General features: G+C 44.0%; 6 non-coding genes and 12 pseudogenes across 6 annotated transcripts; 6 read left to right on the forward strand and 12 right to left on the reverse strand.

Moving 5' to 3' along the window:
• Positions 1-1,222: 1,222 nt before the first annotated feature.
• LOC145409970 (5S ribosomal RNA) lies at positions 1,223-1,341 on the reverse strand. The gene has a single exon (XR_013899197.1). It is a non-coding gene; the product is annotated as a 5S ribosomal RNA (ribosomal RNA).
• Positions 1,342-3,331: 1,990 nt separating this feature from the next.
• On the reverse strand, positions 3,332-3,639 carry LOC145409827 (histone H4-like; annotated as a pseudogene).
• A 385-nt stretch (positions 3,640-4,024) lies between these two features.
• On the forward strand, positions 4,025-4,396 carry LOC145409870 (histone H2A-like; annotated as a pseudogene).
• A 1,308-nt stretch (positions 4,397-5,704) lies between these two features.
• Positions 5,705-5,823, reverse strand: LOC145409982 (5S ribosomal RNA). Its single transcript, XR_013899208.1, has one exon. It is a non-coding gene; the product is annotated as a 5S ribosomal RNA (ribosomal RNA).
• Positions 5,824-7,809: 1,986 nt separating this feature from the next.
• LOC145409828 (histone H4-like) lies at positions 7,810-8,117 on the reverse strand (annotated as a pseudogene).
• Positions 8,118-8,506: 389 nt separating this feature from the next.
• LOC145409876 (histone H2A-like) lies at positions 8,507-8,878 on the forward strand (annotated as a pseudogene).
• Positions 8,879-10,186: 1,308 nt separating this feature from the next.
• Positions 10,187-10,305, reverse strand: LOC145409994 (5S ribosomal RNA). The gene has a single exon (XR_013899209.1). It is a non-coding gene; the product is annotated as a 5S ribosomal RNA (ribosomal RNA).
• Positions 10,306-12,292: 1,987 nt separating this feature from the next.
• On the reverse strand, positions 12,293-12,600 carry LOC145409829 (histone H4-like; annotated as a pseudogene).
• A 389-nt stretch (positions 12,601-12,989) lies between these two features.
• Positions 12,990-13,361, forward strand: LOC145409869 (histone H2A-like; annotated as a pseudogene).
• A 1,308-nt stretch (positions 13,362-14,669) lies between these two features.
• On the reverse strand, positions 14,670-14,788 carry LOC145409949 (5S ribosomal RNA). Its single transcript, XR_013899176.1, has one exon. It is a non-coding gene; the product is annotated as a 5S ribosomal RNA (ribosomal RNA).
• Positions 14,789-16,772: 1,984 nt separating this feature from the next.
• On the reverse strand, positions 16,773-17,080 carry LOC145409830 (histone H4-like; annotated as a pseudogene).
• A 384-nt stretch (positions 17,081-17,464) lies between these two features.
• On the forward strand, positions 17,465-17,836 carry LOC145409868 (histone H2A-like; annotated as a pseudogene).
• Positions 17,837-19,144: 1,308 nt separating this feature from the next.
• Positions 19,145-19,263, reverse strand: LOC145409950 (5S ribosomal RNA). The gene has a single exon (XR_013899177.1). It is a non-coding gene; the product is annotated as a 5S ribosomal RNA (ribosomal RNA).
• Positions 19,264-21,253: 1,990 nt separating this feature from the next.
• LOC145409831 (histone H4-like) lies at positions 21,254-21,561 on the reverse strand (annotated as a pseudogene).
• A 391-nt stretch (positions 21,562-21,952) lies between these two features.
• Positions 21,953-22,324, forward strand: LOC145409866 (histone H2A-like; annotated as a pseudogene).
• A 1,308-nt stretch (positions 22,325-23,632) lies between these two features.
• Positions 23,633-23,751, reverse strand: LOC145409951 (5S ribosomal RNA). Its single transcript, XR_013899178.1, has one exon. It is a non-coding gene; the product is annotated as a 5S ribosomal RNA (ribosomal RNA).
• A 1,992-nt stretch (positions 23,752-25,743) lies between these two features.
• Positions 25,744-26,051, reverse strand: LOC145409832 (histone H4-like; annotated as a pseudogene).
• Positions 26,052-26,440: 389 nt separating this feature from the next.
• LOC145409867 (histone H2A-like) lies at positions 26,441-26,812 on the forward strand (annotated as a pseudogene).
• Positions 26,813-27,776: the final 964 nt, after the last annotated feature.

The raw sequence follows: 27,776 nt of genomic DNA on the forward strand, positions 1-27,776 counted from the left end.
CCTAAATCACCATCTCTGTGTTTCTTCATGTATATATGCGCGCATTTATGTATTGTGTGTATAATGTGGCACGAGTTGTCTATGCTGGTTTGTGTCTCTGCATGTATTTATGTTTGGTTGCATGTAAGTATAGCTACTTACATCAGTGACGGTACAGTGGTCGATTGATATTCCCACTGCCAACTGCACATAAGGTTCGTAACGTACATCCTAAGCGGGTGGGTGGGTAGATGGATGAATGAAAGCATAGATGATGGCTTGCCTTCAGCTATGGAGGGACTGGACGAAGTTGTTGAATGATATGTTGATGTATTATCCGCGGGGTGACGACAATGGTGGATTTTATACCCCCAAATAGGAGCACTTCAGACAATAATAAAACTAACAATTTATTATGATAACACTACAGCCGATAATAGCATTATTAATACTGTTAGTTACTCGTCTTCATTTGGTTACTGTTATTATAAATCTTATTGGAATTATTGTTGCCATTTTCAATTTCGTTGTTGCTTCGAATTTTTAGTATCACAATTTCTTCTTATCGTTATATCAAATATTGTCACTTGATGATGGTACTACTGCCACAAGAAGAACTACATCTATAATAACAACGAAAAGCAGTACTACTGCTACTACTACTACCACCACCACTAATACTTCCACAACCAGAAGCATTAGTGATTTATGCCAGTTGGTAGCTACGATGGGGCCTATGTGTAGGGGCTCTGCGGGAGGTCGGTGTTGTTGAGAACGCTACAGGGCACTTGGTGATGAGGGCAAGGTAACGTCCTGCCTGCCTGGGTTGGCGTGTTGTTGTGGCGGGTGGTGCATGCTTGTCCGGTGGAGGGTGATGGTTGGAGCTTGTGAAATAGAGAAAACGGCCGTGAGAGCGAGAAATTCAAGGGATAACCTGTTCGTTTGGAAATATTCCATATATATCAACCAGTATTCATATGGATTGTGTGTGGTGCCTCACCGACGTGACAATGTCTTCTGTAGGTGCATCAGTCAACCTTGCTTGTCGTGTACTGAAAGGCAGAAATAGTTTGGATAGGTGGGATTTACCTTCGAGAGTTATGGAGGTGACACCTTGGGCACGGCAGATGAGATAGTCTGGCTAAGGAATGGAAATTGCCCGGATTAGCAGTCGCCTGTTGATCTCATTGCATGGATCTTAGTTTGACGTGCGAAAATTAGTAAGAAAAATGTGAAAAGTTTATGCCAACAGCATCTGGTGTTCCCAGGCGGTCACCCATCCAAGTACTAACCAGACCCAACGTTGCTTAACTTCGCTGATCGGACGAGAAGCGGTGCTCTCAACGTGGTGTGGCCGTTGGCAATGAGAAGAAAAGAAACGACCTATTAATACCGCCTTACTGAGCCAGAAGAGGTTCTTCTATCGTTTTTTTTTTTTTTCTTTAGATTTCATAGGCAATATCGACAACCTTTCAACCTTTCGATGGATTACCTATTTCGTCACCGTGTCTTGAAACATATGGAACAAAGGAAAAGAAAATGCAAGATGTAAGTAGAAATGGATAAACAGCATGACAAACGGACCAACCCTCATTGAATAACCGATCGTCCCTTAACGGATGGCGCAACCAACGTTATTATACTCCATTTTTACTCTTTCACAGAATCTAGGCGCATGCCAGGCAGGCACTCAGGCCAAAAGCCAGGCAGGTAAGTAAACAGATAGGTATGTAGGTAGGCAGGTAGGTTGGTAGGTGGGTAGGTTGGTGGGTAGGTAGGTCAATATACAAAAAAACTCTAAGGAAATGTGTAATATCAGACCGCAGCGGTGGACAAAGGAATGTCCTCTCAAAAAAATAAATATATATTTGAAGACCTTCATTACAACTGTAAGTGATATAAAAGTAAAATTCAGAACTGACAAAACTTAAAGACATTTATTTTAATCCTCTTTTTTGCCTTTAGTTCACACCTGTCAGAGAGAGGTGCAGGTTGCTAAACCTCTATGTGTGCGTGCGTTCGTTCGTTCGTTAGTGTGTGCCTGCATGCCTGGATGCATGCATTCCTGCTAGACTTCATCCCAACCCCCACACTCTATCTGTCTCTGTCTGTCTGTCTGTCTCTGTATAGTATCTAACTATCAATCTATCTGTCTATCTATCAATCTATCCATCTATATATATACACACATACATACATACATACATACATATAGTAGGCCGTCCATTTTGTATGAACTAATAAGGTTGGCTTCTGTGTGCGTGCGATTTGGGCAGGCTTTGATTAAGTGGTAAGTCTTGGGTACTTTTTTTTGTGATTCGATGTGGTTTGACGTTACTCTGAAAAGGCTTGCTTCCTTTCTTTAAGTTTTAACTTGTTGTCGGTCACTTGATGATGGTGGTTAGGTAAAGAGTAGCCTTTGGCTTTAGTGAGATGAGGTATCGCTAGTAATAATAATTAGGTTAGATTAGGTTTGATTTGGTTTGGTTGGTTGAGGTTATTTAAGGATTTGCTTACGTTCTGTGAGGTTTGATGAGGGCAGATAAAGATAGGTTGGATTAGGTTAGGTTTTGTTTTGTTTGATAAGGCTAGCTTATATTATGTCTCGTTGGCAGGTGAGGTTGGGTTTAGAGTAGTATCGTTAGGTGAAGTTAGGTTTGCTCTGGTGAGCTGAGGCTATGCTTGGTTTGGTGAGGCTAGGCTAGGTTACTTTTGGTCTGGTAAGGTGAGTTTCAGCCAGATCTAACTTTCTTCCGAAGTATCTAAGCAAATACATGTAAATGTTTAGCAATTTGTCTAGTTATCTGTCTTTGTAGCAGTCAAGCCAACCTACCTGCCTACCAATAATTAGCCTTTCAATCTATCTGTCGGGTCAAAATTTCCTTCTACACATCTGTCTATATACCTGTGTATCTATCTAGTAAACACTGTATCTACCTATCTTCCTGCCGTTAAACCAAAAAACTTCGATCTATCTATTGGGTTATAATTTTCTAGAGAGCCATCTATCTACCTTCGTATCCCTCTGTCTATCTGGACACATATGTATATATCCATCCACCCACCTATCTCCCTGTCTGCCCCTCAATCGGCCTATTCATATTATAGCAAACGACCAGTCTTAAACTTGGCACCTCTCGAGTCCCTTACTCTTATTTTGAATTCCGTGGCATTGACGTAATGACATAGGTGTTAGCTAAGCTGCCGAATGTCTGCATGGACCTATACCATGTCTTCATTATTTCTCTCTCTCTCTCTCACAGAAATTCAGTGTGGACCTCTAAGGGAGGCCCGGAGGTTGTTGTGTGCTTTGCCGTGGCTAGGTTGGATAGCGCAATGGAAGGCAACTCAATTATGAACTCTCTAAGTCGCACAAGCCGTACACAATGCGTCCTTGCCTCTTGAGGGCGTTCACCACGTCCGTTACGGTCACAGTCTTCCGCTTGACATGCTCAGTGTAGGTGAAAGCGTCGCGAATCACTTTCTCGAGGAACACCTTTAGAACACCGCGGGTCTCCTCGAAGATGAGGTCAGAGATACGCTTCTCGCCGCCACGACGAGCTAGACGACGAATGGCAGGCTTCGTGATGCCACCACCTTGTGGTGGCGCATGGCGCCTCACTTGGCTAGACCCTTGCCACCTTTGCCTCGACCCGTCATGCCTGCTGCTCAGACTCAGTGTGCCACTGAGTTACCCCCACACCATCACCAACAACTTACTGCCTTTGACGAACACACTTACCATCACACCCTTGAAGCTGTCTTTGCAGTACTGGCTACCTATACACTCCCCCATGCCACTCATGCAACCAGTAAACAAAGACATTTGGAAGAGCAGCGACCCCCGCATCCCAACAATAAACACATGTATGTTGGGTTAAGGCCCGACGCTTTCTCTTCATCTTAATTTCTTCCTCACCTACTTGTCACATCATCATGATTGTCTCCCTTCCTCCTACCCCCATTTTCTATACGATTTTTTTTTTTTTTTTTATGTTGTGGGGACAAATTAGTCTCCTACTGCAGGTAATACTCAGACGACACCATGTCCGGATGTGGCAAGGGTGGCAAGGTGAAGGGGAAGTCAAAGTCTCAATCCAACACGGCTGGGCTCCAGTTCCTCATGGACAGGATGCACCATCTCTTTCGTAGAGGTAATAATGCCGAGCGTGCGGGTGCTGGTCTTCCCGTCCACTTGGCTGCAGTCATGGAGTAACTTGCAGGCAAAGTGCTTGAGCAGGGTTTCAACGCTGCCCGTGACAACAGGAAGACTCGTATCAGTCCCCGTCACCTGCAGCTGGCCATCCTTAATGACGAGGAGCTGAACAAGCACTTGTTGGGCATCACCATCATCCAGGGAGGTGTCCTGCCTAACATCCAGGAGGTGCTCCTTCCCAAGAAGTCAGAGAAGAAGTGAAATCTTCCAATAAATTCCTCTTCACCTCCATCGGCTTCTTTAGGAGCCACATCCATTTCTTAAGAGAGAATAGACTTAGGCAATGGCCTAAATCACCATCTCTGTGTTTCTTCATGTATATATGCGCGCATTTATGTATTGTGTGTATAATGTGGCACGAGTTGTCTATGCTGGTTTGTGTCTCTGCATGTATTTATGTTTGGTTGCATGTAAGTATAGCTACTTACATCAGTGACGGTACAGTGGTCGATTGATATTCCCACTGCCAACTGCACATAAGGTTCGTAACGTACATCCTAAGCGGGTGGGTGGGTAGATGGATGAATGAAAGCATAGATGATGGCTTGCCTTCAGCTATGGAGGGACTGGACGAAGTTGTTGAATGATATGTTGATGTATTATCCGCGGGGTGACGACAATGGTGGATTTTATACCCCCAAATAGGAGCACTTCAGACAATAATAAAACTAACAATTTATTATGATAACACTACAGCCGATAATAGCATTATTAATACTGTTAGTTACTCGTCTTCATTTGGTTACTGTTATTATAAATCTTATTGGAATTATTGTTGCCATTTTCAATTTCGTTGTTGCTTCGAATTTTTAGTATCACAATTTCTTCTTATCGTTATATCAAATATTGTCACTTGATGATGGTACTACTGCCACAAGAAGAACTACATCTATAATAACAACGAAAAGCAGTACTACTGCTACTACTACTACCACCACCACTAATACTTCCACAACCAGAAGCATTAGTGATTTATGCCAGTTGGTAGCTACGATGGGGCCTATGTGTAGGGGCTCTGCGGGAGGTCGGTGTTGTTGAGAACGCTACAGGGCACTTGGTGATGAGGGCAAGGTAACGTCCTGCCTGCCTGGGTTGGCGTGTTGTTGTGGCGGGTGGTGCATGCTTGTCCGGTGGAGGGTGATGGTTGGAGCTTGTGAAATAGAGAAAACGGCCGTGAGAGCGAGAAATTCAAGGGATAACCTGTTCGTTTGGAAATATTCCATATATATCAACCAGTATTCATATGGATTGTGTGTGGTGCCTCACCGACGTGACAATGTCTTCTGTAGGTGCATCAGTCAACCTTGCTTGTCGTGTACTGAAAGGCAGAAATAGTTTGGATAGGTGGGATTTACCTTCGAGAGTTATGGAGGTGACACCTTGGGCACGGCAGATGAGATAGTCTGGCTAAGGAATGGAAATTGCCCGGATTAGCAGTCGCCTGTTGATCTCATTGCATGGATCTTAGTTTGACGTGCGAAAATTAGTAAGAAAAATGTGAAAAGTTTATGCCAACAGCATCTGGTGTTCCCAGGCGGTCACCCATCCAAGTACTAACCAGACCCAACGTTGCTTAACTTCGCTGATCGGACGAGAAGCGGTGCTCTCAACGTGGTGTGGCCGTTGGCAATGAGAAGAAAAGAAACGACCTATTAATACCGCCTTACTGAGCCAGAAGAGGTTCTTCTATCGGTTTTTTTTTTTCTTTAGATTTCATAGGCAATATCGACAACCTTTCAACCTTTCGATGGATTACCTATTTCGTCACCGTGTCTTGAAACATATGGAACAAAGGAAAAGAAAATGCAAGATGTAAGTAGAAATGGATAAACAGCATGACAAACGGACCAACCCTCATTGAATAACCGATCGTCCCTTAACGGATGGCGCAACCAACGTTATTATACTCCATTTTTACTCTTTCACAGAATCTAGGCGCATGCCAGGCAGGCACTCAGGCCAAAAGCCAGGCAGGTAAGTAAACAGATAGGTATGTAGGTAGGCAGGTAGGTTGGTAGGTGGGTAGGTTGGTGGGTAGGTAGGTCAATATACAAAAAAACTCTAAGGAAATGTGTAATATCAGACCGCAGCGGTGGACAAAGGAATGTCCTCTCAAAAAAATAAATATATATTTGAAGACCTTCATTACAACTGTAAGTGATATAAAAGTAAAATTCAGAACTGACAAAACTTAAAGACATTTATTTTAATCCTCTTTTTTGCCTTTAGTTCACACCTGTCAGAGAGAGGTGCAGGTTGCTAAACCTCTATGTGTGCGTGCGTTCGTTCGTTCGTTAGTGTGTGCCTGCATGCCTGGATGCATGCATTCCTGCTAGACTTCATCCCAACCCCCACACTCTATCTGTCTCTGTCTGTCTGTCTGTCTCTGTATAGTATCTAACTATCAATCTATCTGTCTATCTATCAATCTATCCATCTATATATATACACACATACATACATACATACATACATATAGTAGGCCGTCCATTTTGTATGAACTAATAAGGTTGGCTTCTGTGTGCGTGCGATTTGGGCAGGCTTTGATTAAGTGGTAAGTCTTGGGTACTTTTTTTGTGATTCGATGTGGTTTGACGTTACTCTGAAAAGGCTTGCTTCCTTTCTTTAAGTTTTAACTTGTTGTCGGTCACTTGATGATGGTGGTTAGGTAAAGAGTAGCCTTTGGCTTTAGTGAGATGAGGTATCGCTAGTAATAATAATTAGGTTAGATTAGGTTTGATTTGGTTTGGTTGGTTGAGGTTATTTAAGGATTTGCTTACGTTCTGTGAGGTTTGATGAGGGCAGATAAAGATAGGTTGGATTAGGTTAGGTTTTGTTTTGTTTGATAAGGCTAGCTTATATTATGTCTCGTTGGCAGGTGAGGTTGGGTTTAGAGTAGTATCGTTAGGTGAAGTTAGGTTTGCTCTGGTGAGCTGAGGCTATGCTTGGTTTGGTGAGGCTAGGCTAGGTTACTTTTGGTCTGGTAAGGTGAGTTTCAGCCAGATCTAACTTTCTTCCGAAGTATCTAAGCAAATACATGTAAATGTTTAGCAATTTGTCTAGTTATCTGTCTTTGTAGCAGTCAAGCCAACCTACCTGCCTACCAATAATTAGCCTTTCAATCTATCTGTCGGGTCAAAATTTCCTTCTACACATCTGTCTATATACCTGTGTATCTATCTAGTAAACACTGTATCTACCTATCTTCCTGCCGTTAAACCAAAAAAACTTCGATCTATCTATTGGGTTATAATTTTCTAGAGAGCCATCTATCTACCTTCGTATCCCTCTGTCTATCTGGACACATATGTATATATCCATCCACCCACCTATCTCCCTGTCTGCCCCTCAATCGGCCTATTCATATTATAGCAAACGACCAGTCTTAAACTTGGCACCTCTCGAGTCCCTTACTCTTATTTTGAATTCCGTGGCATTGACGTAATGACATAGGTGTTAGCTAAGCTGCCGAATGTCTGCATGGACCTATACCATGTCTTCATTATTTCTCTCTCTCTCTCACAGAAATTCAGTGTGGACCTCTAAGGGAGGCCCGGAGGTTGTTGTGTGCTTTGCCGTGGCTAGGTTGGATAGCGCAATGGAAGGCAACTCAATTATGAACTCTCTAAGTCGCACAAGCCGTACACAATGCGTCCTTGCCTCTTGAGGGCGTTCACCACGTCCGTTACGGTCACAGTCTTCCGCTTGACATGCTCAGTGTAGGTGAAAGCGTCGCGAATCACTTTCTCGAGGAACACCTTTAGAACACCGCGGGTCTCCTCGAAGATGAGGTCAGAGATACGCTTCTCGCCGCCACGACGAGCTAGACGACGAATGGCAGGCTTCGTGATGCCACCACCTTGTGGTGGCGCATGGCGCCTCACTTGGCTAGACCCTTGCCACCTTTGCCTCGACCCGTCATGCCTGCTGCTCAGACTCAGTGTGCCACTGAGTTACCCCCACACCATCACCAACAACTTACTGCCTTTGACGAACACACTTACCATCACACCCTTGAAGCTGTCTTTGCAGTACTGGCTACCTATACACTCCCCCATGCCACTCATGCAACCAGTAAACAAAGACATTTGGAAGAGCAGCGACCCCCGCATCCCAACAATAAACACATGTATGTTGGGTTAAGGCCCGACGCTTTCTCTTCATCTTAATTTCTTCCTCACCTACTTGTCACATCATCATGATTGTCTCCCTTCCTCCTACCCCCATTTTCTATACGATTTTTTTTTTTTTTTTTTTTTATGTTGTGGGGACAAATTAGTCTCCTACTGCAGGTAATACTCAGACGACACCATGTCCGGATGTGGCAAGGGTGGCAAGGTGAAGGGGAAGTCAAAGTCTCAATCCAACACGGCTGGGCTCCAGTTCCTCATGGACAGGATGCACCATCTCTTTCGTAGAGGTAATAATGCCGAGCGTGCGGGTGCTGGTCTTCCCGTCCACTTGGCTGCAGTCATGGAGTAACTTGCAGGCAAAGTGCTTGAGCAGGGTTTCAACGCTGCCCGTGACAACAGGAAGACTCGTATCAGTCCCCGTCACCTGCAGCTGGCCATCCTTAATGACGAGGAGCTGAACAAGCACTTGTTGGGCATCACCATCATCCAGGGAGGTGTCCTGCCTAACATCCAGGAGGTGCTCCTTCCCAAGAAGTCAGAGAAGAAGTGAAATCTTCCAATAAATTCCTCTTCACCTCCATCGGCTTCTTTAGGAGCCACATCCATTTCTTAAGAGAGAATAGACTTAGGCAATGGCCTAAATCACCATCTCTGTGTTTCTTCATGTATATATGCGCGCATTTATGTATTGTGTGTATAATGTGGCACGAGTTGTCTATGCTGGTTTGTGTCTCTGCATGTATTTATGTTTGGTTGCATGTAAGTATAGCTACTTACATCAGTGACGGTACAGTGGTCGATTGATATTCCCACTGCCAACTGCACATAAGGTTCGTAACGTACATCCTAAGCGGGTGGGTGGGTAGATGGATGAATGAAAGCATAGATGATGGCTTGCCTTCAGCTATGGAGGGACTGGACGAAGTTGTTGAATGATATGTTGATGTATTATCCGCGGGGTGACGACAATGGTGGATTTTATACCCCCAAATAGGAGCACTTCAGACAATAATAAAACTAACAATTTATTATGATAACACTACAGCCGATAATAGCATTATTAATACTGTTAGTTACTCGTCTTCATTTGGTTACTGTTATTATAAATCTTATTGGAATTATTGTTGCCATTTTCAATTTCGTTGTTGCTTCGAATTTTTAGTATCACAATTTCTTCTTATCGTTATATCAAATATTGTCACTTGATGATGGTACTACTGCCACAAGAAGAACTACATCTATAATAACAACGAAAAGCAGTACTACTGCTACTACTACTACCACCACCACTAATACTTCCACAACCAGAAGCATTAGTGATTTATGCCAGTTGGTAGCTACGATGGGGCCTATGTGTAGGGGCTCTGCGGGAGGTCGGTGTTGTTGAGAACGCTACAGGGCACTTGGTGATGAGGGCAAGGTAACGTCCTGCCTGCCTGGGTTGGCGTGTTGTTGTGGCGGGTGGTGCATGCTTGTCCGGTGGAGGGTGATGGTTGGAGCTTGTGAAATAGAGAAAACGGCCGTGAGAGCGAGAAATTCAAGGGATAACCTGTTCGTTTGGAAATATTCCATATATATCAACCAGTATTCATATGGATTGTGTGTGGTGCCTCACCGACGTGACAATGTCTTCTGTAGGTGCATCAGTCAACCTTGCTTGTCGTGTACTGAAAGGCAGAAATAGTTTGGATAGGTGGGATTTACCTTCGAGAGTTATGGAGGTGACACCTTGGGCACGGCAGATGAGATAGTCTGGCTAAGGAATGGAAATTGCCCGGATTAGCAGTCGCCTGTTGATCTCATTGCATGGATCTTAGTTTGACGTGCGAAAATTAGTAAGAAAAATGTGAAAAGTTTATGCCAACAGCATCTGGTGTTCCCAGGCGGTCACCCATCCAAGTACTAACCAGACCCAACGTTGCTTAACTTCGCTGATCGGACGAGAAGCGGTGCTCTCAACGTGGTGTGGCCGTTGGCAATGAGAAGAAAAGAAACGACCTATTAATACCGCCTTACTGAGCCAGAAGAGGTTCTTCTATCGTTTTTTTTTTTTCTTTAGATTTCATAGGCAATATCGACAACCTTTCAACCTTTCGATGGATTACCTATTTCGTCACCGTGTCTTGAAACATATGGAACAAAGGAAAAGAAAATGCAAGATGTAAGTAGAAATGGATAAACAGCATGACAAACGGACCAACCCTCATTGAATAACCGATCGTCCCTTAACGGATGGCGCAACCAACGTTATTATACTCCATTTTTACTCTTTCACAGAATCTAGGCGCATGCCAGGCAGGCACTCAGGCCAAAAGCCAGGCAGGTAAGTAAACAGATAGGTATGTAGGTAGGCAGGTAGGTTGGTAGGTGGGTAGGTTGGTGGGTAGGTAGGTCAATATACAAAAAAACTCTAAGGAAATGTGTAATATCAGACCGCAGCGGTGGACAAAGGAATGTCCTCTCAAAAAAATAAATATATATTTGAAGACCTTCATTACAACTGTAAGTGATATAAAAGTAAAATTCAGAACTGACAAAACTTAAAGACATTTATTTTAATCCTCTTTTTTGCCTTTAGTTCACACCTGTCAGAGAGAGGTGCAGGTTGCTAAACCTCTATGTGTGCGTGCGTTCGTTCGTTCGTTAGTGTGTGCCTGCATGCCTGGATGCATGCATTCCTGCTAGACTTCATCCCAACCCCCACACTCTATCTGTCTCTGTCTGTCTGTCTGTCTCTGTATAGTATCTAACTATCAATCTATCTGTCTATCTATCAATCTATCCATCTATATATATACACACATACATACATACATACATACATATAGTAGGCCGTCCATTTTGTATGAACTAATAAGGTTGGCTTCTGTGTGCGTGCGATTTGGGCAGGCTTTGATTAAGTGGTAAGTCTTGGGTACTTTTTTTTGTGATTCGATGTGGTTTGACGTTACTCTGAAAAGGCTTGCTTCCTTTCTTTAAGTTTTAACTTGTTGTCGGTCACTTGATGATGGTGGTTAGGTAAAGAGTAGCCTTTGGCTTTAGTGAGATGAGGTATCGCTAGTAATAATAATTAGGTTAGATTAGGTTTGATTTGGTTTGGTTGGTTGAGGTTATTTAAGGATTTGCTTACGTTCTGTGAGGTTTGATGAGGGCAGATAAAGATAGGTTGGATTAGGTTAGGTTTTGTTTTGTTTGATAAGGCTAGCTTATATTATGTCTCGTTGGCAGGTGAGGTTGGGTTTAGAGTAGTATCGTTAGGTGAAGTTAGGTTTGCTCTGGTGAGCTGAGGCTATGCTTGGTTTGGTGAGGCTAGGCTAGGTTACTTTTGGTCTGGTAAGGTGAGTTTCAGCCAGATCTAACTTTCTTCCGAAGTATCTAAGCAAATACATGTAAATGTTTAGCAATTTGTCTAGTTATCTGTCTTTGTAGCAGTCAAGCCAACCTACCTGCCTACCAATAATTAGCCTTTCAATCTATCTGTCGGGTCAAAATTTCCTTCTACACATCTGTCTATATACCTGTGTATCTATCTAGTAAACACTGTATCTACCTATCTTCCTGCCGTTAAACCAAAAAAACTTCGATCTATCTATTGGGTTATAATTTTCTAGAGAGCCATCTATCTACCTTCGTATCCCTCTGTCTATCTGGACACATATGTATATATCCATCCACCCACCTATCTCCCTGTCTGCCCCTCAATCGGCCTATTCATATTATAGCAAACGACCAGTCTTAAACTTGGCACCTCTCGAGTCCCTTACTCTTATTTTGAATTCCGTGGCATTGACGTAATGACATAGGTGTTAGCTAAGCTGCCGAATGTCTGCATGGACCTATACCATGTCTTCATTATTTCTCTCTCTCTCTCACAGAAATTCAGTGTGGACCTCTAAGGGAGGCCCGGAGGTTGTTGTGTGCTTTGCCGTGGCTAGGTTGGATAGCGCAATGGAAGGCAACTCAATTATGAACTCTCTAAGTCGCACAAGCCGTACACAATGCGTCCTTGCCTCTTGAGGGCGTTCACCACGTCCGTTACGGTCACAGTCTTCCGCTTGACATGCTCAGTGTAGGTGAAAGCGTCGCGAATCACTTTCTCGAGGAACACCTTTAGAACACCGCGGGTCTCCTCGAAGATGAGGTCAGAGATACGCTTCTCGCCGCCACGACGAGCTAGACGACGAATGGCAGGCTTCGTGATGCCACCACCTTGTGGTGGCGCATGGCGCCTCACTTGGCTAGACCCTTGCCACCTTTGCCTCGACCCGTCATGCCTGCTGCTCAGACTCAGTGTGCCACTGAGTTACCCCCACACCATCACCAACAACTTACTGCCTTTGACGAACACACTTACCATCACACCCTTGAAGCTGTCTTTGCAGTACTGGCTACCTATACACTCCCCCATGCCACTCATGCAACCAGTAAACAAAGACATTTGGAAGAGCAGCGACCCCCGCATCCCAACAATAAACACATGTATGTTGGGTTAAGGCCCGACGCTTTCTCTTCATCTTAATTTCTTCCTCACCTACTTGTCACATCATCATGATTGTCTCCCTTCCTCCTACCCCCATTTTCTATACGATTTTTTTTTTTTTTTTTTTTTATGTTGTGGGGACAAATTAGTCTCCTACTGCAGGTAATACTCAGACGACACCATGTCCGGATGTGGCAAGGGTGGCAAGGTGAAGGGGAAGTCAAAGTCTCAATCCAACACGGCTGGGCTCCAGTTCCTCATGGACAGGATGCACCATCTCTTTCGTAGAGGTAATAATGCCGAGCGTGCGGGTGCTGGTCTTCCCGTCCACTTGGCTGCAGTCATGGAGTAACTTGCAGGCAAAGTGCTTGAGCAGGGTTTCAACGCTGCCCGTGACAACAGGAAGACTCGTATCAGTCCCCGTCACCTGCAGCTGGCCATCCTTAATGACGAGGAGCTGAACAAGCACTTGTTGGGCATCACCATCATCCAGGGAGGTGTCCTGCCTAACATCCAGGAGGTGCTCCTTCCCAAGAAGTCAGAGAAGAAGTGAAATCTTCCAATAAATTCCTCTTCACCTCCATCGGCTTCTTTAGGAGCCACATCCATTTCTTAAGAGAGAATAGACTTAGGCAATGGCCTAAATCACCATCTCTGTGTTTCTTCATGTATATATGCGCGCATTTATGTATTGTGTGTATAATGTGGCACGAGTTGTCTATGCTGGTTTGTGTCTCTGCATGTATTTATGTTTGGTTGCATGTAAGTATAGCTACTTACATCAGTGACGGTACAGTGGTCGATTGATATTCCCACTGCCAACTGCACATAAGGTTCGTAACGTACATCCTAAGCGGGTGGGTGGGTAGATGGATGAATGAAAGCATAGATGATGGCTTGCCTTCAGCTATGGAGGGACTGGACGAAGTTGTTGAATGATATGTTGATGTATTATCCGCGGGGTGACGACAATGGTGGATTTTATACCCCCAAATAGGAGCACTTCAGACAATAATAAAACTAACAATTTATTATGATAACACTACAGCCGATAATAGCATTATTAATACTGTTAGTTACTCGTCTTCATTTGGTTACTGTTATTATAAATCTTATTGGAATTATTGTTGCCATTTTCAATTTCGTTGTTGCTTCGAATTTTTAGTATCACAATTTCTTCTTATCGTTATATCAAATATTGTCACTTGATGATGGTACTACTGCCACAAGAAGAACTACATCTATAATAACAACGAAAAGCAGTACTACTGCTACTACTACTACCACCACCACTAATACTTCCACAACCAGAAGCATTAGTGATTTATGCCAGTTGGTAGCTACGATGGGGCCTATGTGTAGGGGCTCTGCGGGAGGTCGGTGTTGTTGAGAACGCTACAGGGCACTTGGTGATGAGGGCAAGGTAACGTCCTGCCTGCCTGGGTTGGCGTGTTGTTGTGGCGGGTGGTGCATGCTTGTCCGGTGGAGGGTGATGGTTGGAGCTTGTGAAATAGAGAAAACGGCCGTGAGAGCGAGAAATTCAAGGGATAACCTGTTCGTTTGGAAATATTCCATATATATCAACCAGTATTCATATGGATTGTGTGTGGTGCCTCACCGACGTGACAATGTCTTCTGTAGGTGCATCAGTCAACCTTGCTTGTCGTGTACTGAAAGGCAGAAATAGTTTGGATAGGTGGGATTTACCTTCGAGAGTTATGGAGGTGACACCTTGGGCACGGCAGATGAGATAGTCTGGCTAAGGAATGGAAATTGCCCGGATTAGCAGTCGCCTGTTGATCTCATTGCATGGATCTTAGTTTGACGTGCGAAAATTAGTAAGAAAAATGTGAAAAGTTTATGCCAACAGCATCTGGTGTTCCCAGGCGGTCACCCATCCAAGTACTAACCAGACCCAACGTTGCTTAACTTCGCTGATCGGACGAGAAGCGGTGCTCTCAACGTGGTGTGGCCGTTGGCAATGAGAAGAAAAGAAACGACCTATTAATACCGCCTTACTGAGCCAGAAGAGGTTCTTCTATCGTTTTTTTTTTCTTTAGATTTCATAGGCAATATCGACAACCTTTCAACCTTTCGATGGATTACCTATTTCGTCACCGTGTCTTGAAACATATGGAACAAAGGAAAAGAAAATGCAAGATGTAAGTAGAAATGGATAAACAGCATGACAAACGGACCAACCCTCATTGAATAACCGATCGTCCCTTAACGGATGGCGCAACCAACGTTATTATACTCCATTTTTACTCTTTCACAGAATCTAGGCGCATGCCAGGCAGGCACTCAGGCCAAAAGCCAGGCAGGTAAGTAAACAGATAGGTATGTAGGTAGGCAGGTAGGTTGGTAGGTGGGTAGGTTGGTGGGTAGGTAGGTCAATATACAAAAAAACTCTAAGGAAATGTGTAATATCAGACCGCAGCGGTGGACAAAGGAATGTCCTCTCAAAAAAATAAATATATATTTGAAGACCTTCATTACAACTGTAAGTGATATAAAAGTAAAATTCAGAACTGACAAAACTTAAAGACATTTATTTTAATCCTCTTTTTTGCCTTTAGTTCACACCTGTCAGAGAGAGGTGCAGGTTGCTAAACCTCTATGTGTGCGTGCGTTCGTTCGTTCGTTAGTGTGTGCCTGCATGCCTGGATGCATGCATTCCTGCTAGACTTCATCCCAACCCCCACACTCTATCTGTCTCTGTCTGTCTGTCTGTCTCTGTATAGTATCTAACTATCAATCTATCTGTCTATCTATCAATCTATCCATCTATATATATACACACATACATACATACATACATACATATAGTAGGCCGTCCATTTTGTATGAACTAATAAGGTTGGCTTCTGTGTGCGTGCGATTTGGGCAGGCTTTGATTAAGTGGTAAGTCTTGGGTACTTTTTTTTGTGATTCGATGTGGTTTGACGTTACTCTGAAAAGGCTTGCTTCCTTTCTTTAAGTTTTAACTTGTTGTCGGTCACTTGATGATGGTGGTTAGGTAAAGAGTAGCCTTTGGCTTTAGTGAGATGAGGTATCGCTAGTAATAATAATTAGGTTAGATTAGGTTTGATTTGGTTTGGTTGGTTGAGGTTATTTAAGGATTTGCTTACGTTCTGTGAGGTTTGATGAGGGCAGATAAAGATAGGTTGGATTAGGTTAGGTTTTGTTTTGTTTGATAAGGCTAGCTTATATTATGTCTCGTTGGCAGGTGAGGTTGGGTTTAGAGTAGTATCGTTAGGTGAAGTTAGGTTTGCTCTGGTGAGCTGAGGCTATGCTTGGTTTGGTGAGGCTAGGCTAGGTTACTTTTGGTCTGGTAAGGTGAGTTTCAGCCAGATCTAACTTTCTTCCGAAGTATCTAAGCAAATACATGTAAATGTTTAGCAATTTGTCTAGTTATCTGTCTTTGTAGCAGTCAAGCCAACCTACCTGCCTACCAATAATTAGCCTTTCAATCTATCTGTCGGGTCAAAATTTCCTTCTACACATCTGTCTATATACCTGTGTATCTATCTAGTAAACACTGTATCTACCTATCTTCCTGCCGTTAAACCAAAAAACTTCGATCTATCTATTGGGTTATAATTTTCTAGAGAGCCATCTATCTACCTTCGTATCCCTCTGTCTATCTGGACACATATGTATATATCCATCCACCCACCTATCTCCCTGTCTGCCCCTCAATCGGCCTATTCATATTATAGCAAACGACCAGTCTTAAACTTGGCACCTCTCGAGTCCCTTACTCTTATTTTGAATTCCGTGGCATTGACGTAATGACATAGGTGTTAGCTAAGCTGCCGAATGTCTGCATGGACCTATACCATGTCTTCATTATTTCTCTCTCTCTCTCACAGAAATTCAGTGTGGACCTCTAAGGGAGGCCCGGAGGTTGTTGTGTGCTTTGCCGTGGCTAGGTTGGATAGCGCAATGGAAGGCAACTCAATTATGAACTCTCTAAGTCGCACAAGCCGTACACAATGCGTCCTTGCCTCTTGAGGGCGTTCACCACGTCCGTTACGGTCACAGTCTTCCGCTTGACATGCTCAGTGTAGGTGAAAGCGTCGCGAATCACTTTCTCGAGGAACACCTTTAGAACACCGCGGGTCTCCTCGAAGATGAGGTCAGAGATACGCTTCTCGCCGCCACGACGAGCTAGACGACGAATGGCAGGCTTCGTGATGCCACCACCTTGTGGTGGCGCATGGCGCCTCACTTGGCTAGACCCTTGCCACCTTTGCCTCGACCCGTCATGCCTGCTGCTCAGACTCAGTGTGCCACTGAGTTACCCCCACACCATCACCAACAACTTACTGCCTTTGACGAACACACTTACCATCACACCCTTGAAGCTGTCTTTGCAGTACTGGCTACCTATACACTCCCCCATGCCACTCATGCAACCAGTAAACAAAGACATTTGGAAGAGCAGCGACCCCCGCATCCCAACAATAAACACATGTATGTTGGGTTAAGGCCCGACGCTTTCTCTTCATCTTAATTTCTTCCTCACCTACTTGTCACATCATCATGATTGTCTCCCTTCCTCCTACCCCCATTTTCTATACGATTTTTTTTTTTTTTTTATGTTGTGGGGACAAATTAGTCTCCTACTGCAGGTAATACTCAGACGACACCATGTCCGGATGTGGCAAGGGTGGCAAGGTGAAGGGGAAGTCAAAGTCTCAATCCAACACGGCTGGGCTCCAGTTCCTCATGGACAGGATGCACCATCTCTTTCGTAGAGGTAATAATGCCGAGCGTGCGGGTGCTGGTCTTCCCGTCCACTTGGCTGCAGTCATGGAGTAACTTGCAGGCAAAGTGCTTGAGCAGGGTTTCAACGCTGCCCGTGACAACAGGAAGACTCGTATCAGTCCCCGTCACCTGCAGCTGGCCATCCTTAATGACGAGGAGCTGAACAAGCACTTGTTGGGCATCACCATCATCCAGGGAGGTGTCCTGCCTAACATCCAGGAGGTGCTCCTTCCCAAGAAGTCAGAGAAGAAGTGAAATCTTCCAATAAATTCCTCTTCACCTCCATCGGCTTCTTTAGGAGCCACATCCATTTCTTAAGAGAGAATAGACTTAGGCAATGGCCTAAATCACCATCTCTGTGTTTCTTCATGTATATATGCGCGCATTTATGTATTGTGTGTATAATGTGGCACGAGTTGTCTATGCTGGTTTGTGTCTCTGCATGTATTTATGTTTGGTTGCATGTAAGTATAGCTACTTACATCAGTGACGGTACAGTGGTCGATTGATATTCCCACTGCCAACTGCACATAAGGTTCGTAACGTACATCCTAAGCGGGTGGGTGGGTAGATGGATGAATGAAAGCATAGATGATGGCTTGCCTTCAGCTATGGAGGGACTGGACGAAGTTGTTGAATGATATGTTGATGTATTATCCGCGGGGTGACGACAATGGTGGATTTTATACCCCCAAATAGGAGCACTTCAGACAATAATAAAACTAACAATTTATTATGATAACACTACAGCCGATAATAGCATTATTAATACTGTTAGTTACTCGTCTTCATTTGGTTACTGTTATTATAAATCTTATTGGAATTATTGTTGCCATTTTCAATTTCGTTGTTGCTTCGAATTTTTAGTATCACAATTTCTTCTTATCGTTATATCAAATATTGTCACTTGATGATGGTACTACTGCCACAAGAAGAACTACATCTATAATAACAACGAAAAGCAGTACTACTGCTACTACTACTACCACCACCACTAATACTTCCACAACCAGAAGCATTAGTGATTTATGCCAGTTGGTAGCTACGATGGGGCCTATGTGTAGGGGCTCTGCGGGAGGTCGGTGTTGTTGAGAACGCTACAGGGCACTTGGTGATGAGGGCAAGGTAACGTCCTGCCTGCCTGGGTTGGCGTGTTGTTGTGGCGGGTGGTGCATGCTTGTCCGGTGGAGGGTGATGGTTGGAGCTTGTGAAATAGAGAAAACGGCCGTGAGAGCGAGAAATTCAAGGGATAACCTGTTCGTTTGGAAATATTCCATATATATCAACCAGTATTCATATGGATTGTGTGTGGTGCCTCACCGACGTGACAATGTCTTCTGTAGGTGCATCAGTCAACCTTGCTTGTCGTGTACTGAAAGGCAGAAATAGTTTGGATAGGTGGGATTTACCTTCGAGAGTTATGGAGGTGACACCTTGGGCACGGCAGATGAGATAGTCTGGCTAAGGAATGGAAATTGCCCGGATTAGCAGTCGCCTGTTGATCTCATTGCATGGATCTTAGTTTGACGTGCGAAAATTAGTAAGAAAAATGTGAAAAGTTTATGCCAACAGCATCTGGTGTTCCCAGGCGGTCACCCATCCAAGTACTAACCAGACCCAACGTTGCTTAACTTCGCTGATCGGACGAGAAGCGGTGCTCTCAACGTGGTGTGGCCGTTGGCAATGAGAAGAAAAGAAACGACCTATTAATACCGCCTTACTGAGCCAGAAGTGGTTCTTCTATCGGTTTTTTTTTTTTCTTTAGATTTCATAGGCAATATCGACAACCTTTCAACCTTTCGATGGATTACCTATTTCGTCACCGTGTCTTGAAACATATGGAACAAAGGAAAAGAAAATGCAAGATGTAAGTAGAAATGGATAAACAGCATGACAAACGGACCAACCCTCATTGAATAACCGATCGTCCCTTAACGGATGGCGCAACCAACGTTATTATACTCCATTTTTACTCTTTCACAGAATCTAGGCGCATGCCAGGCAGGCACTCAGGCCAAAAGCCAGGCAGGTAAGTAAACAGATAGGTATGTAGGTAGGCAGGTAGGTTGGTAGGTGGGTAGGTTGGTGGGTAGGTAGGTCAATATACAAAAAAACTCTAAGGAAATGTGTAATATCAGACCGCAGCGGTGGACAAAGGAATGTCCTCTCAAAAAAATAAATATATATTTGAAGACCTTCATTACAACTGTAAGTGATATAAAAGTAAAATTCAGAACTGACAAAACTTAAAGACATTTATTTTAATCCTCTTTTTTGCCTTTAGTTCACACCTGTCAGAGAGAGGTGCAGGTTGCTAAACCTCTATGTGTGCGTGCGTTCGTTCGTTCGTTAGTGTGTGCCTGCATGCCTGGATGCATGCATTCCTGCTAGACTTCATCCCAACCCCCACACTCTATCTGTCTCTGTCTGTCTGTCTGTCTCTGTATAGTATCTAACTATCAATCTATCTGTCTATCTATCAATCTATCCATCTATATATATACACACATACATACATACATACATACATATAGTAGGCCGTCCATTTTGTATGAACTAATAAGGTTGGCTTCTGTGTGCGTGCGATTTGGGCAGGCTTTGATTAAGTGGTAAGTCTTGGGTACTTTTTTTTGTGATTCGATGTGGTTTGACGTTACTCTGAAAAGGCTTGCTTCCTTTCTTTAAGTTTTAACTTGTTGTCGGTCACTTGATGATGGTGGTTAGGTAAAGAGTAGCCTTTGGCTTTAGTGAGATGAGGTATCGCTAGTAATAATAATTAGGTTAGATTAGGTTTGATTTGGTTTGGTTGGTTGAGGTTATTTAAGGATTTGCTTACGTTCTGTGAGGTTTGATGAGGGCAGATAAAGATAGGTTGGATTAGGTTAGGTTTTGTTTTGTTTGATAAGGCTAGCTTATATTATGTCTCGTTGGCAGGTGAGGTTGGGTTTAGAGTAGTATCGTTAGGTGAAGTTAGGTTTGCTCTGGTGAGCTGAGGCTATGCTTGGTTTGGTGAGGCTAGGCTAGGTTACTTTTGGTCTGGTAAGGTGAGTTTCAGCCAGATCTAACTTTCTTCCGAAGTATCTAAGCAAATACATGTAAATGTTTAGCAATTTGTCTAGTTATCTGTCTTTGTAGCAGTCAAGCCAACCTACCTGCCTACCAATAATTAGCCTTTCAATCTATCTGTCGGGTCAAAATTTCCTTCTACACATCTGTCTATATACCTGTGTATCTATCTAGTAAACACTGTATCTACCTATCTTCCTGCCGTTAAACCAAAAAAACTTCGATCTATCTATTGGGTTATAATTTTCTAGAGAGCCATCTATCTACCTTCGTATCCCTCTGTCTATCTGGACACATATGTATATATCCATCCACCCACCTATCTCCCTGTCTGCCCCTCAATCGGCCTATTCATATTATAGCAAACGACCAGTCTTAAACTTGGCACCTCTCGAGTCCCTTACTCTTATTTTGAATTCCGTGGCATTGACGTAATGACATAGGTGTTAGCTAAGCTGCCGAATGTCTGCATGGACCTATACCATGTCTTCATTATTTCTCTCTCTCTCTCTCACAGAAATTCAGTGTGGACCTCTAAGGGAGGCCCGGAGGTTGTTGTGTGCTTTGCCGTGGCTAGGTTGGATAGCGCAATGGAAGGCAACTCAATTATGAACTCTCTAAGTCGCACAAGCCGTACACAATGCGTCCTTGCCTCTTGAGGGCGTTCACCACGTCCGTTACGGTCACAGTCTTCCGCTTGACATGCTCAGTGTAGGTGAAAGCGTCGCGAATCACTTTCTCGAGGAACACCTTTAGAACACCGCGGGTCTCCTCGAAGATGAGGTCAGAGATACGCTTCTCGCCGCCACGACGAGCTAGACGACGAATGGCAGGCTTCGTGATGCCACCACCTTGTGGTGGCGCATGGCGCCTCACTTGGCTAGACCCTTGCCACCTTTGCCTCGACCCGTCATGCCTGCTGCTCAGACTCAGTGTGCCACTGAGTTACCCCCACACCATCACCAACAACTTACTGCCTTTGACGAACACACTTACCATCACACCCTTGAAGCTGTCTTTGCAGTACTGGCTACCTATACACTCCCCCATGCCACTCATGCAACCAGTAAACAAAGACATTTGGAAGAGCAGCGACCCCCGCATCCCAACAATAAACACATGTATGTTGGGTTAAGGCCCGACGCTTTCTCTTCATCTTAATTTCTTCCTCACCTACTTGTCACATCATCATGATTGTCTCCCTTCCTCCTACCCCCATTTTCTATACGATTTTTTTTTTTTTTTTTTTTTTTATGTTGTGGGGACAAATTAGTCTCCTACTGCAGGTAATACTCAGACGACACCATGTCCGGATGTGGCAAGGGTGGCAAGGTGAAGGGGAAGTCAAAGTCTCAATCCAACACGGCTGGGCTCCAGTTCCTCATGGACAGGATGCACCATCTCTTTCGTAGAGGTAATAATGCCGAGCGTGCGGGTGCTGGTCTTCCCGTCCACTTGGCTGCAGTCATGGAGTAACTTGCAGGCAAAGTGCTTGAGCAGGGTTTCAACGCTGCCCGTGACAACAGGAAGACTCGTATCAGTCCCCGTCACCTGCAGCTGGCCATCCTTAATGACGAGGAGCTGAACAAGCACTTGTTGGGCATCACCATCATCCAGGGAGGTGTCCTGCCTAACATCCAGGAGGTGCTCCTTCCCAAGAAGTCAGAGAAGAAGTGAAATCTTCCAATAAATTCCTCTTCACCTCCATCGGCTTCTTTAGGAGCCACATCCATTTCTTAAGAGAGAATAGACTTAGGCAATGGCCTAAATCACCATCTCTGTGTTTCTTCATGTATATATGCGCGCATTTATGTATTGTGTGTATAATGTGGCACGAGTTGTCTATGCTGGTTTGTGTCTCTGCATGTATTTATGTTTGGTTGCATGTAAGTATAGCTACTTACATCAGTGACGGTACAGTGGTCGATTGATATTCCCACTGCCAACTGCACATAAGGTTCGTAACGTACATCCTAAGCGGGTGGGTGGGTAGATGGATGAATGAAAGCATAGATGATGGCTTGCCTTCAGCTATGGAGGGACTGGACGAAGTTGTTGAATGATATGTTGATGTATTATCCGCGGGGTGACGACAATGGTGGATTTTATACCCCCAAATAGGAGCACTTCAGACAATAATAAAACTAACAATTTATTATGATAACACTACAGCCGATAATAGCATTATTAATACTGTTAGTTACTCGTCTTCATTTGGTTACTGTTATTATAAATCTTATTGGAATTATTGTTGCCATTTTCAATTTCGTTGTTGCTTCGAATTTTTAGTATCACAATTTCTTCTTATCGTTATATCAAATATTGTCACTTGATGATGGTACTACTGCCACAAGAAGAACTACATCTATAATAACAACGAAAAGCAGTACTACTGCTACTACTACTACCACCACCACTAATACTTCCACAACCAGAAGCATTAGTGATTTATGCCAGTTGGTAGCTACGATGGGGCCTATGTGTAGGGGCTCTGCGGGAGGTCGGTGTTGTTGAGAACGCTACAGGGCACTTGGTGATGAGGGCAAGGTAACGTCCTGCCTGCCTGGGTTGGCGTGTTGTTGTGGCGGGTGGTGCATGCTTGTCCGGTGGAGGGTGATGGTTGGAGCTTGTGAAATAGAGAAAACGGCCGTGAGAGCGAGAAATTCAAGGGATAACCTGTTCGTTTGGAAATATTCCATATATATCAACCAGTATTCATATGGATTGTGTGTGGTGCCTCACCGACGTGACAATGTCTTCTGTAGGTGCATCAGTCAACCTTGCTTGTCGTGTACTGAAAGGCAGAAATAGTTTGGATAGGTGGGATTTACCTTCGAGAGTTATGGAGGTGACACCTTGGGCACGGCAGATGAGATAGTCTGGCTAAGGAATGGAAATTGCCCGGATTAGCAGTCGCCTGTTGATCTCATTGCATGGATCTTAGTTTGACGTGCGAAAATTAGTAAGAAAAATGTGAAAAGTTTATGCCAACAGCATCTGGTGTTCCCAGGCGGTCACCCATCCAAGTACTAACCAGACCCAACGTTGCTTAACTTCGCTGATCGGACGAGAAGCGGTGCTCTCAACGTGGTGTGGCCGTTGGCAATGAGAAGAAAAGAAACGACCTATTAATACCGCCTTACTGAGCCAGAAGAGGTTCTTCTATCGTTTTTTTTTTTTTCTTTAGATTTCATAGGCAATATCGACAACCTTTCAACCTTTCGATGGATTACCTATTTCGTCACCGTGTCTTGAAACATATGGAACAAAGGAAAAGAAAATGCAAGATGTAAGTAGAAATGGATAAACAGCATGACAAACGGACCAACCCTCATTGAATAACCGATCGTCCCTTAACGGATGGCGCAACCAACGTTATTATACTCCATTTTTACTCTTTCACAGAATCTAGGCGCATGCCAGGCAGGCACTCAGGCCAAAAGCCAGGCAGGTAAGTAAACAGATAGGTATGTAGGTAGGCAGGTAGGTTGGTAGGTGGGTAGGTTGGTGGGTAGGTAGGTCAATATACAAAAAAACTCTAAGGAAATGTGTAATATCAGACCGCAGCGGTGGACAAAGGAATGTCCTCTCAAAAAAATAAATATATATTTGAAGACCTTCATTACAACTGTAAGTGATATAAAAGTAAAATTCAGAACTGACAAAACTTAAAGACATTTATTTTAATCCTCTTTTTTGCCTTTAGTTCACACCTGTCAGAGAGAGGTGCAGGTTGCTAAACCTCTATGTGTGCGTGCGTTCGTTCGTTCGTTAGTGTGTGCCTGCATGCCTGGATGCATGCATTCCTGCTAGACTTCATCCCAACCCCCACACTCTATCTGTCTCTGTCTGTCTGTCTGTCTCTGTATAGTATCTAACTATCAATCTATCTGTCTATCTATCAATCTATCCATCTATATATATATATACACACATACATACATACATACATACATATAGTAGGCCGTCCATTTTGTATGAACTAATAAGGTTGGCTTCTGTGTGCGTGCGATTTGGGCAGGCTTTGATTAAGTGGTAAGTCTTGGGTACTTTTTTTTGTGATTCGATGTGGTTTGACGTTACTCTGAAAAGGCTTGCTTCCTTTCTTTAAGTTTTAACTTGTTGTCGGTCACTTGATGATGGTGGTTAGGTAAAGAGTAGCCTTTGGCTTTAGTGAGATGAGGTATCGCTAGTAATAATAATTAGGTTAGATTAGGTTTGATTTGGTTTGGTTGGTTGAGGTTATTTAAGGATTTGCTTACGTTCTGTGAGGTTTGATGAGGGCAGATAAAGATAGGTTGGATTAGGTTAGGTTTTGTTTTGTTTGATAAGGCTAGCTTATATTATGTCTCGTTGGCAGGTGAGGTTGGGTTTAGAGTAGTATCGTTAGGTGAAGTTAGGTTTGCTCTGGTGAGCTGAGGCTATGCTTGGTTTGGTGAGGCTAGGCTAGGTTACTTTTGGTCTGGTAAGGTGAGTTTCAGCCAGATCTAACTTTCTTCCGAAGTATCTAAGCAAATACATGTAAATGTTTAGCAATTTGTCTAGTTATCTGTCTTTGTAGCAGTCAAGCCAACCTACCTGCCTACCAATAATTAGCCTTTCAATCTATCTGTCGGGTCAAAATTTCCTTCTACACATCTGTCTATATACCTGTGTATCTATCTAGTAAACACTGTATCTACCTATCTTCCTGCCGTTAAACCAAAAAAACTTCGATCTATCTATTGGGTTATAATTTTCTAGAGAGCCATCTATCTACCTTCGTATCCCTCTGTCTATCTGGACACATATGTATATATCCATCCACCCACCTATCTCCCTGTCTGCCCCTCAATCGGCCTATTCATATTATAGCAAACGACCAGTCTTAAACTTGGCACCTCTCGAGTCCCTTACTCTTATTTTGAATTCCGTGGCATTGACGTAATGACATAGGTGTTAGCTAAGCTGCCGAATGTCTGCATGGACCTATACCATGTCTTCATTATTTCTCTCTCTCTCTCACAGAAATTCAGTGTGGACCTCTAAGGGAGGCCCGGAGGTTGTTGTGTGCTTTGCCGTGGCTAGGTTGGATAGCGCAATGGAAGGCAACTCAATTATGAACTCTCTAAGTCGCACAAGCCGTACACAATGCGTCCTTGCCTCTTGAGGGCGTTCACCACGTCCGTTACGGTCACAGTCTTCCGCTTGACATGCTCAGTGTAGGTGAAAGCGTCGCGAATCACTTTCTCGAGGAACACCTTTAGAACACCGCGGGTCTCCTCGAAGATGAGGTCAGAGATACGCTTCTCGCCGCCACGACGAGCTAGACGACGAATGGCAGGCTTCGTGATGCCACCACCTTGTGGTGGCGCATGGCGCCTCACTTGGCTAGACCCTTGCCACCTTTGCCTCGACCCGTCATGCCTGCTGCTCAGACTCAGTGTGCCACTGAGTTACCCCCACACCATCACCAACAACTTACTGCCTTTGACGAACACACTTACCATCACACCCTTGAAGCTGTCTTTGCAGTACTGGCTACCTATACACTCCCCCATGCCACTCATGCAACCAGTAAACAAAGACATTTGGAAGAGCAGCGACCCCCGCATCCCAACAATAAACACATGTATGTTGGGTTAAGGCCCGACGCTTTCTCTTCATCTTAATTTCTTCCTCACCTACTTGTCACATCATCATGATTGTCTCCCTTCCTCCTACCCCCATTTTCTATACGATTTTTTTTTTTTTTTTTTTTTATGTTGTGGGGACAAATTAGTCTCCTACTGCAGGTAATACTCAGACGACACCATGTCCGGATGTGGCAAGGGTGGCAAGGTGAAGGGGAAGTCAAAGTCTCAATCCAACACGGCTGGGCTCCAGTTCCTCATGGACAGGATGCACCATCTCTTTCGTAGAGGTAATAATGCCGAGCGTGCGGGTGCTGGTCTTCCCGTCCACTTGGCTGCAGTCATGGAGTAACTTGCAGGCAAAGTGCTTGAGCAGGGTTTCAACGCTGCCCGTGACAACAGGAAGACTCGTATCAGTCCCCGTCACCTGCAGCTGGCCATCCTTAATGACGAGGAGCTGAACAAGCACTTGTTGGGCATCACCATCATCCAGGGAGGTGTCCTGCCTAACATCCAGGAGGTGCTCCTTCCCAAGAAGTCAGAGAAGAAGTGAAATCTTCCAATAAATTCCTCTTCACCTCCATCGGCTTCTTTAGGAGCCACATCCATTTCTTAAGAGAGAATAGACTTAGGCAATGGCCTAAATCACCATCTCTGTGTTTCTTCATGTATATATGCGCGCATTTATGTATTGTGTGTATAATGTGGCACGAGTTGTCTATGCTGGTTTGTGTCTCTGCATGTATTTATGTTTGGTTGCATGTAAGTATAGCTACTTACATCAGTGACGGTACAGTGGTCGATTGATATTCCCACTGCCAACTGCACATAAGGTTCGTAACGTACATCCTAAGCGGGTGGGTGGGTAGATGGATGAATGAAAGCATAGATGATGGCTTGCCTTCAGCTATGGAGGGACTGGACGAAGTTGTTGAATGATATGTTGATGTATTATCCGCGGGGTGACGACAATGGTGGATTTTATACCCCCAAATAGGAGCACTTCAGACAATAATAAAACTAACAATTTATTATGATAACACTACAGCCGATAATAGCATTATTAATACTGTTAGTTACTCGTCTTCATTTGGTTACTGTTATTATAAATCTTATTGGAATTATTGTTGCCATTTTCAATTTCGTTGTTGCTTCGAATTTTTAGTATCACAATTTCTTCTTATCGTTATATCAAATATTGTCACTTGATGATGGTACTACTGCCACAAGAAGAACTACATCTATAATAACAACGAAAAGCAGTACTACTGCTACTACTACTACCACCACCACTAATACTTCCACAACCAGAAGCATTAGTGATTTATGCCAGTTGGTAGCTACGATGGGGCCTATGTGTAGGGGCTCTGCGGGAGGTCGGTGTTGTTGAGAACGCTACAGGGCACTTGGTGATGAGGGCAAGGTAACGTCCTGCCTGCCTGGGTTGGCGTGTTGTTGTGGCGGGTGGTGCATGCTTGTCCGGTGGAGGGTGATGGTTGGAGCTTGTGAAATAGAGA

Source organism: Coenobita brevimanus, chromosome 83, assembly GCF_032717465.1.
Source record: "Coenobita brevimanus isolate Jiangsu-jjx chromosome 83, ASM3271746v2, whole genome shotgun sequence".
NCBI classification, from domain to species: Eukaryota; Metazoa; Arthropoda; class Malacostraca; order Decapoda; family Coenobitidae; genus Coenobita; species Coenobita brevimanus.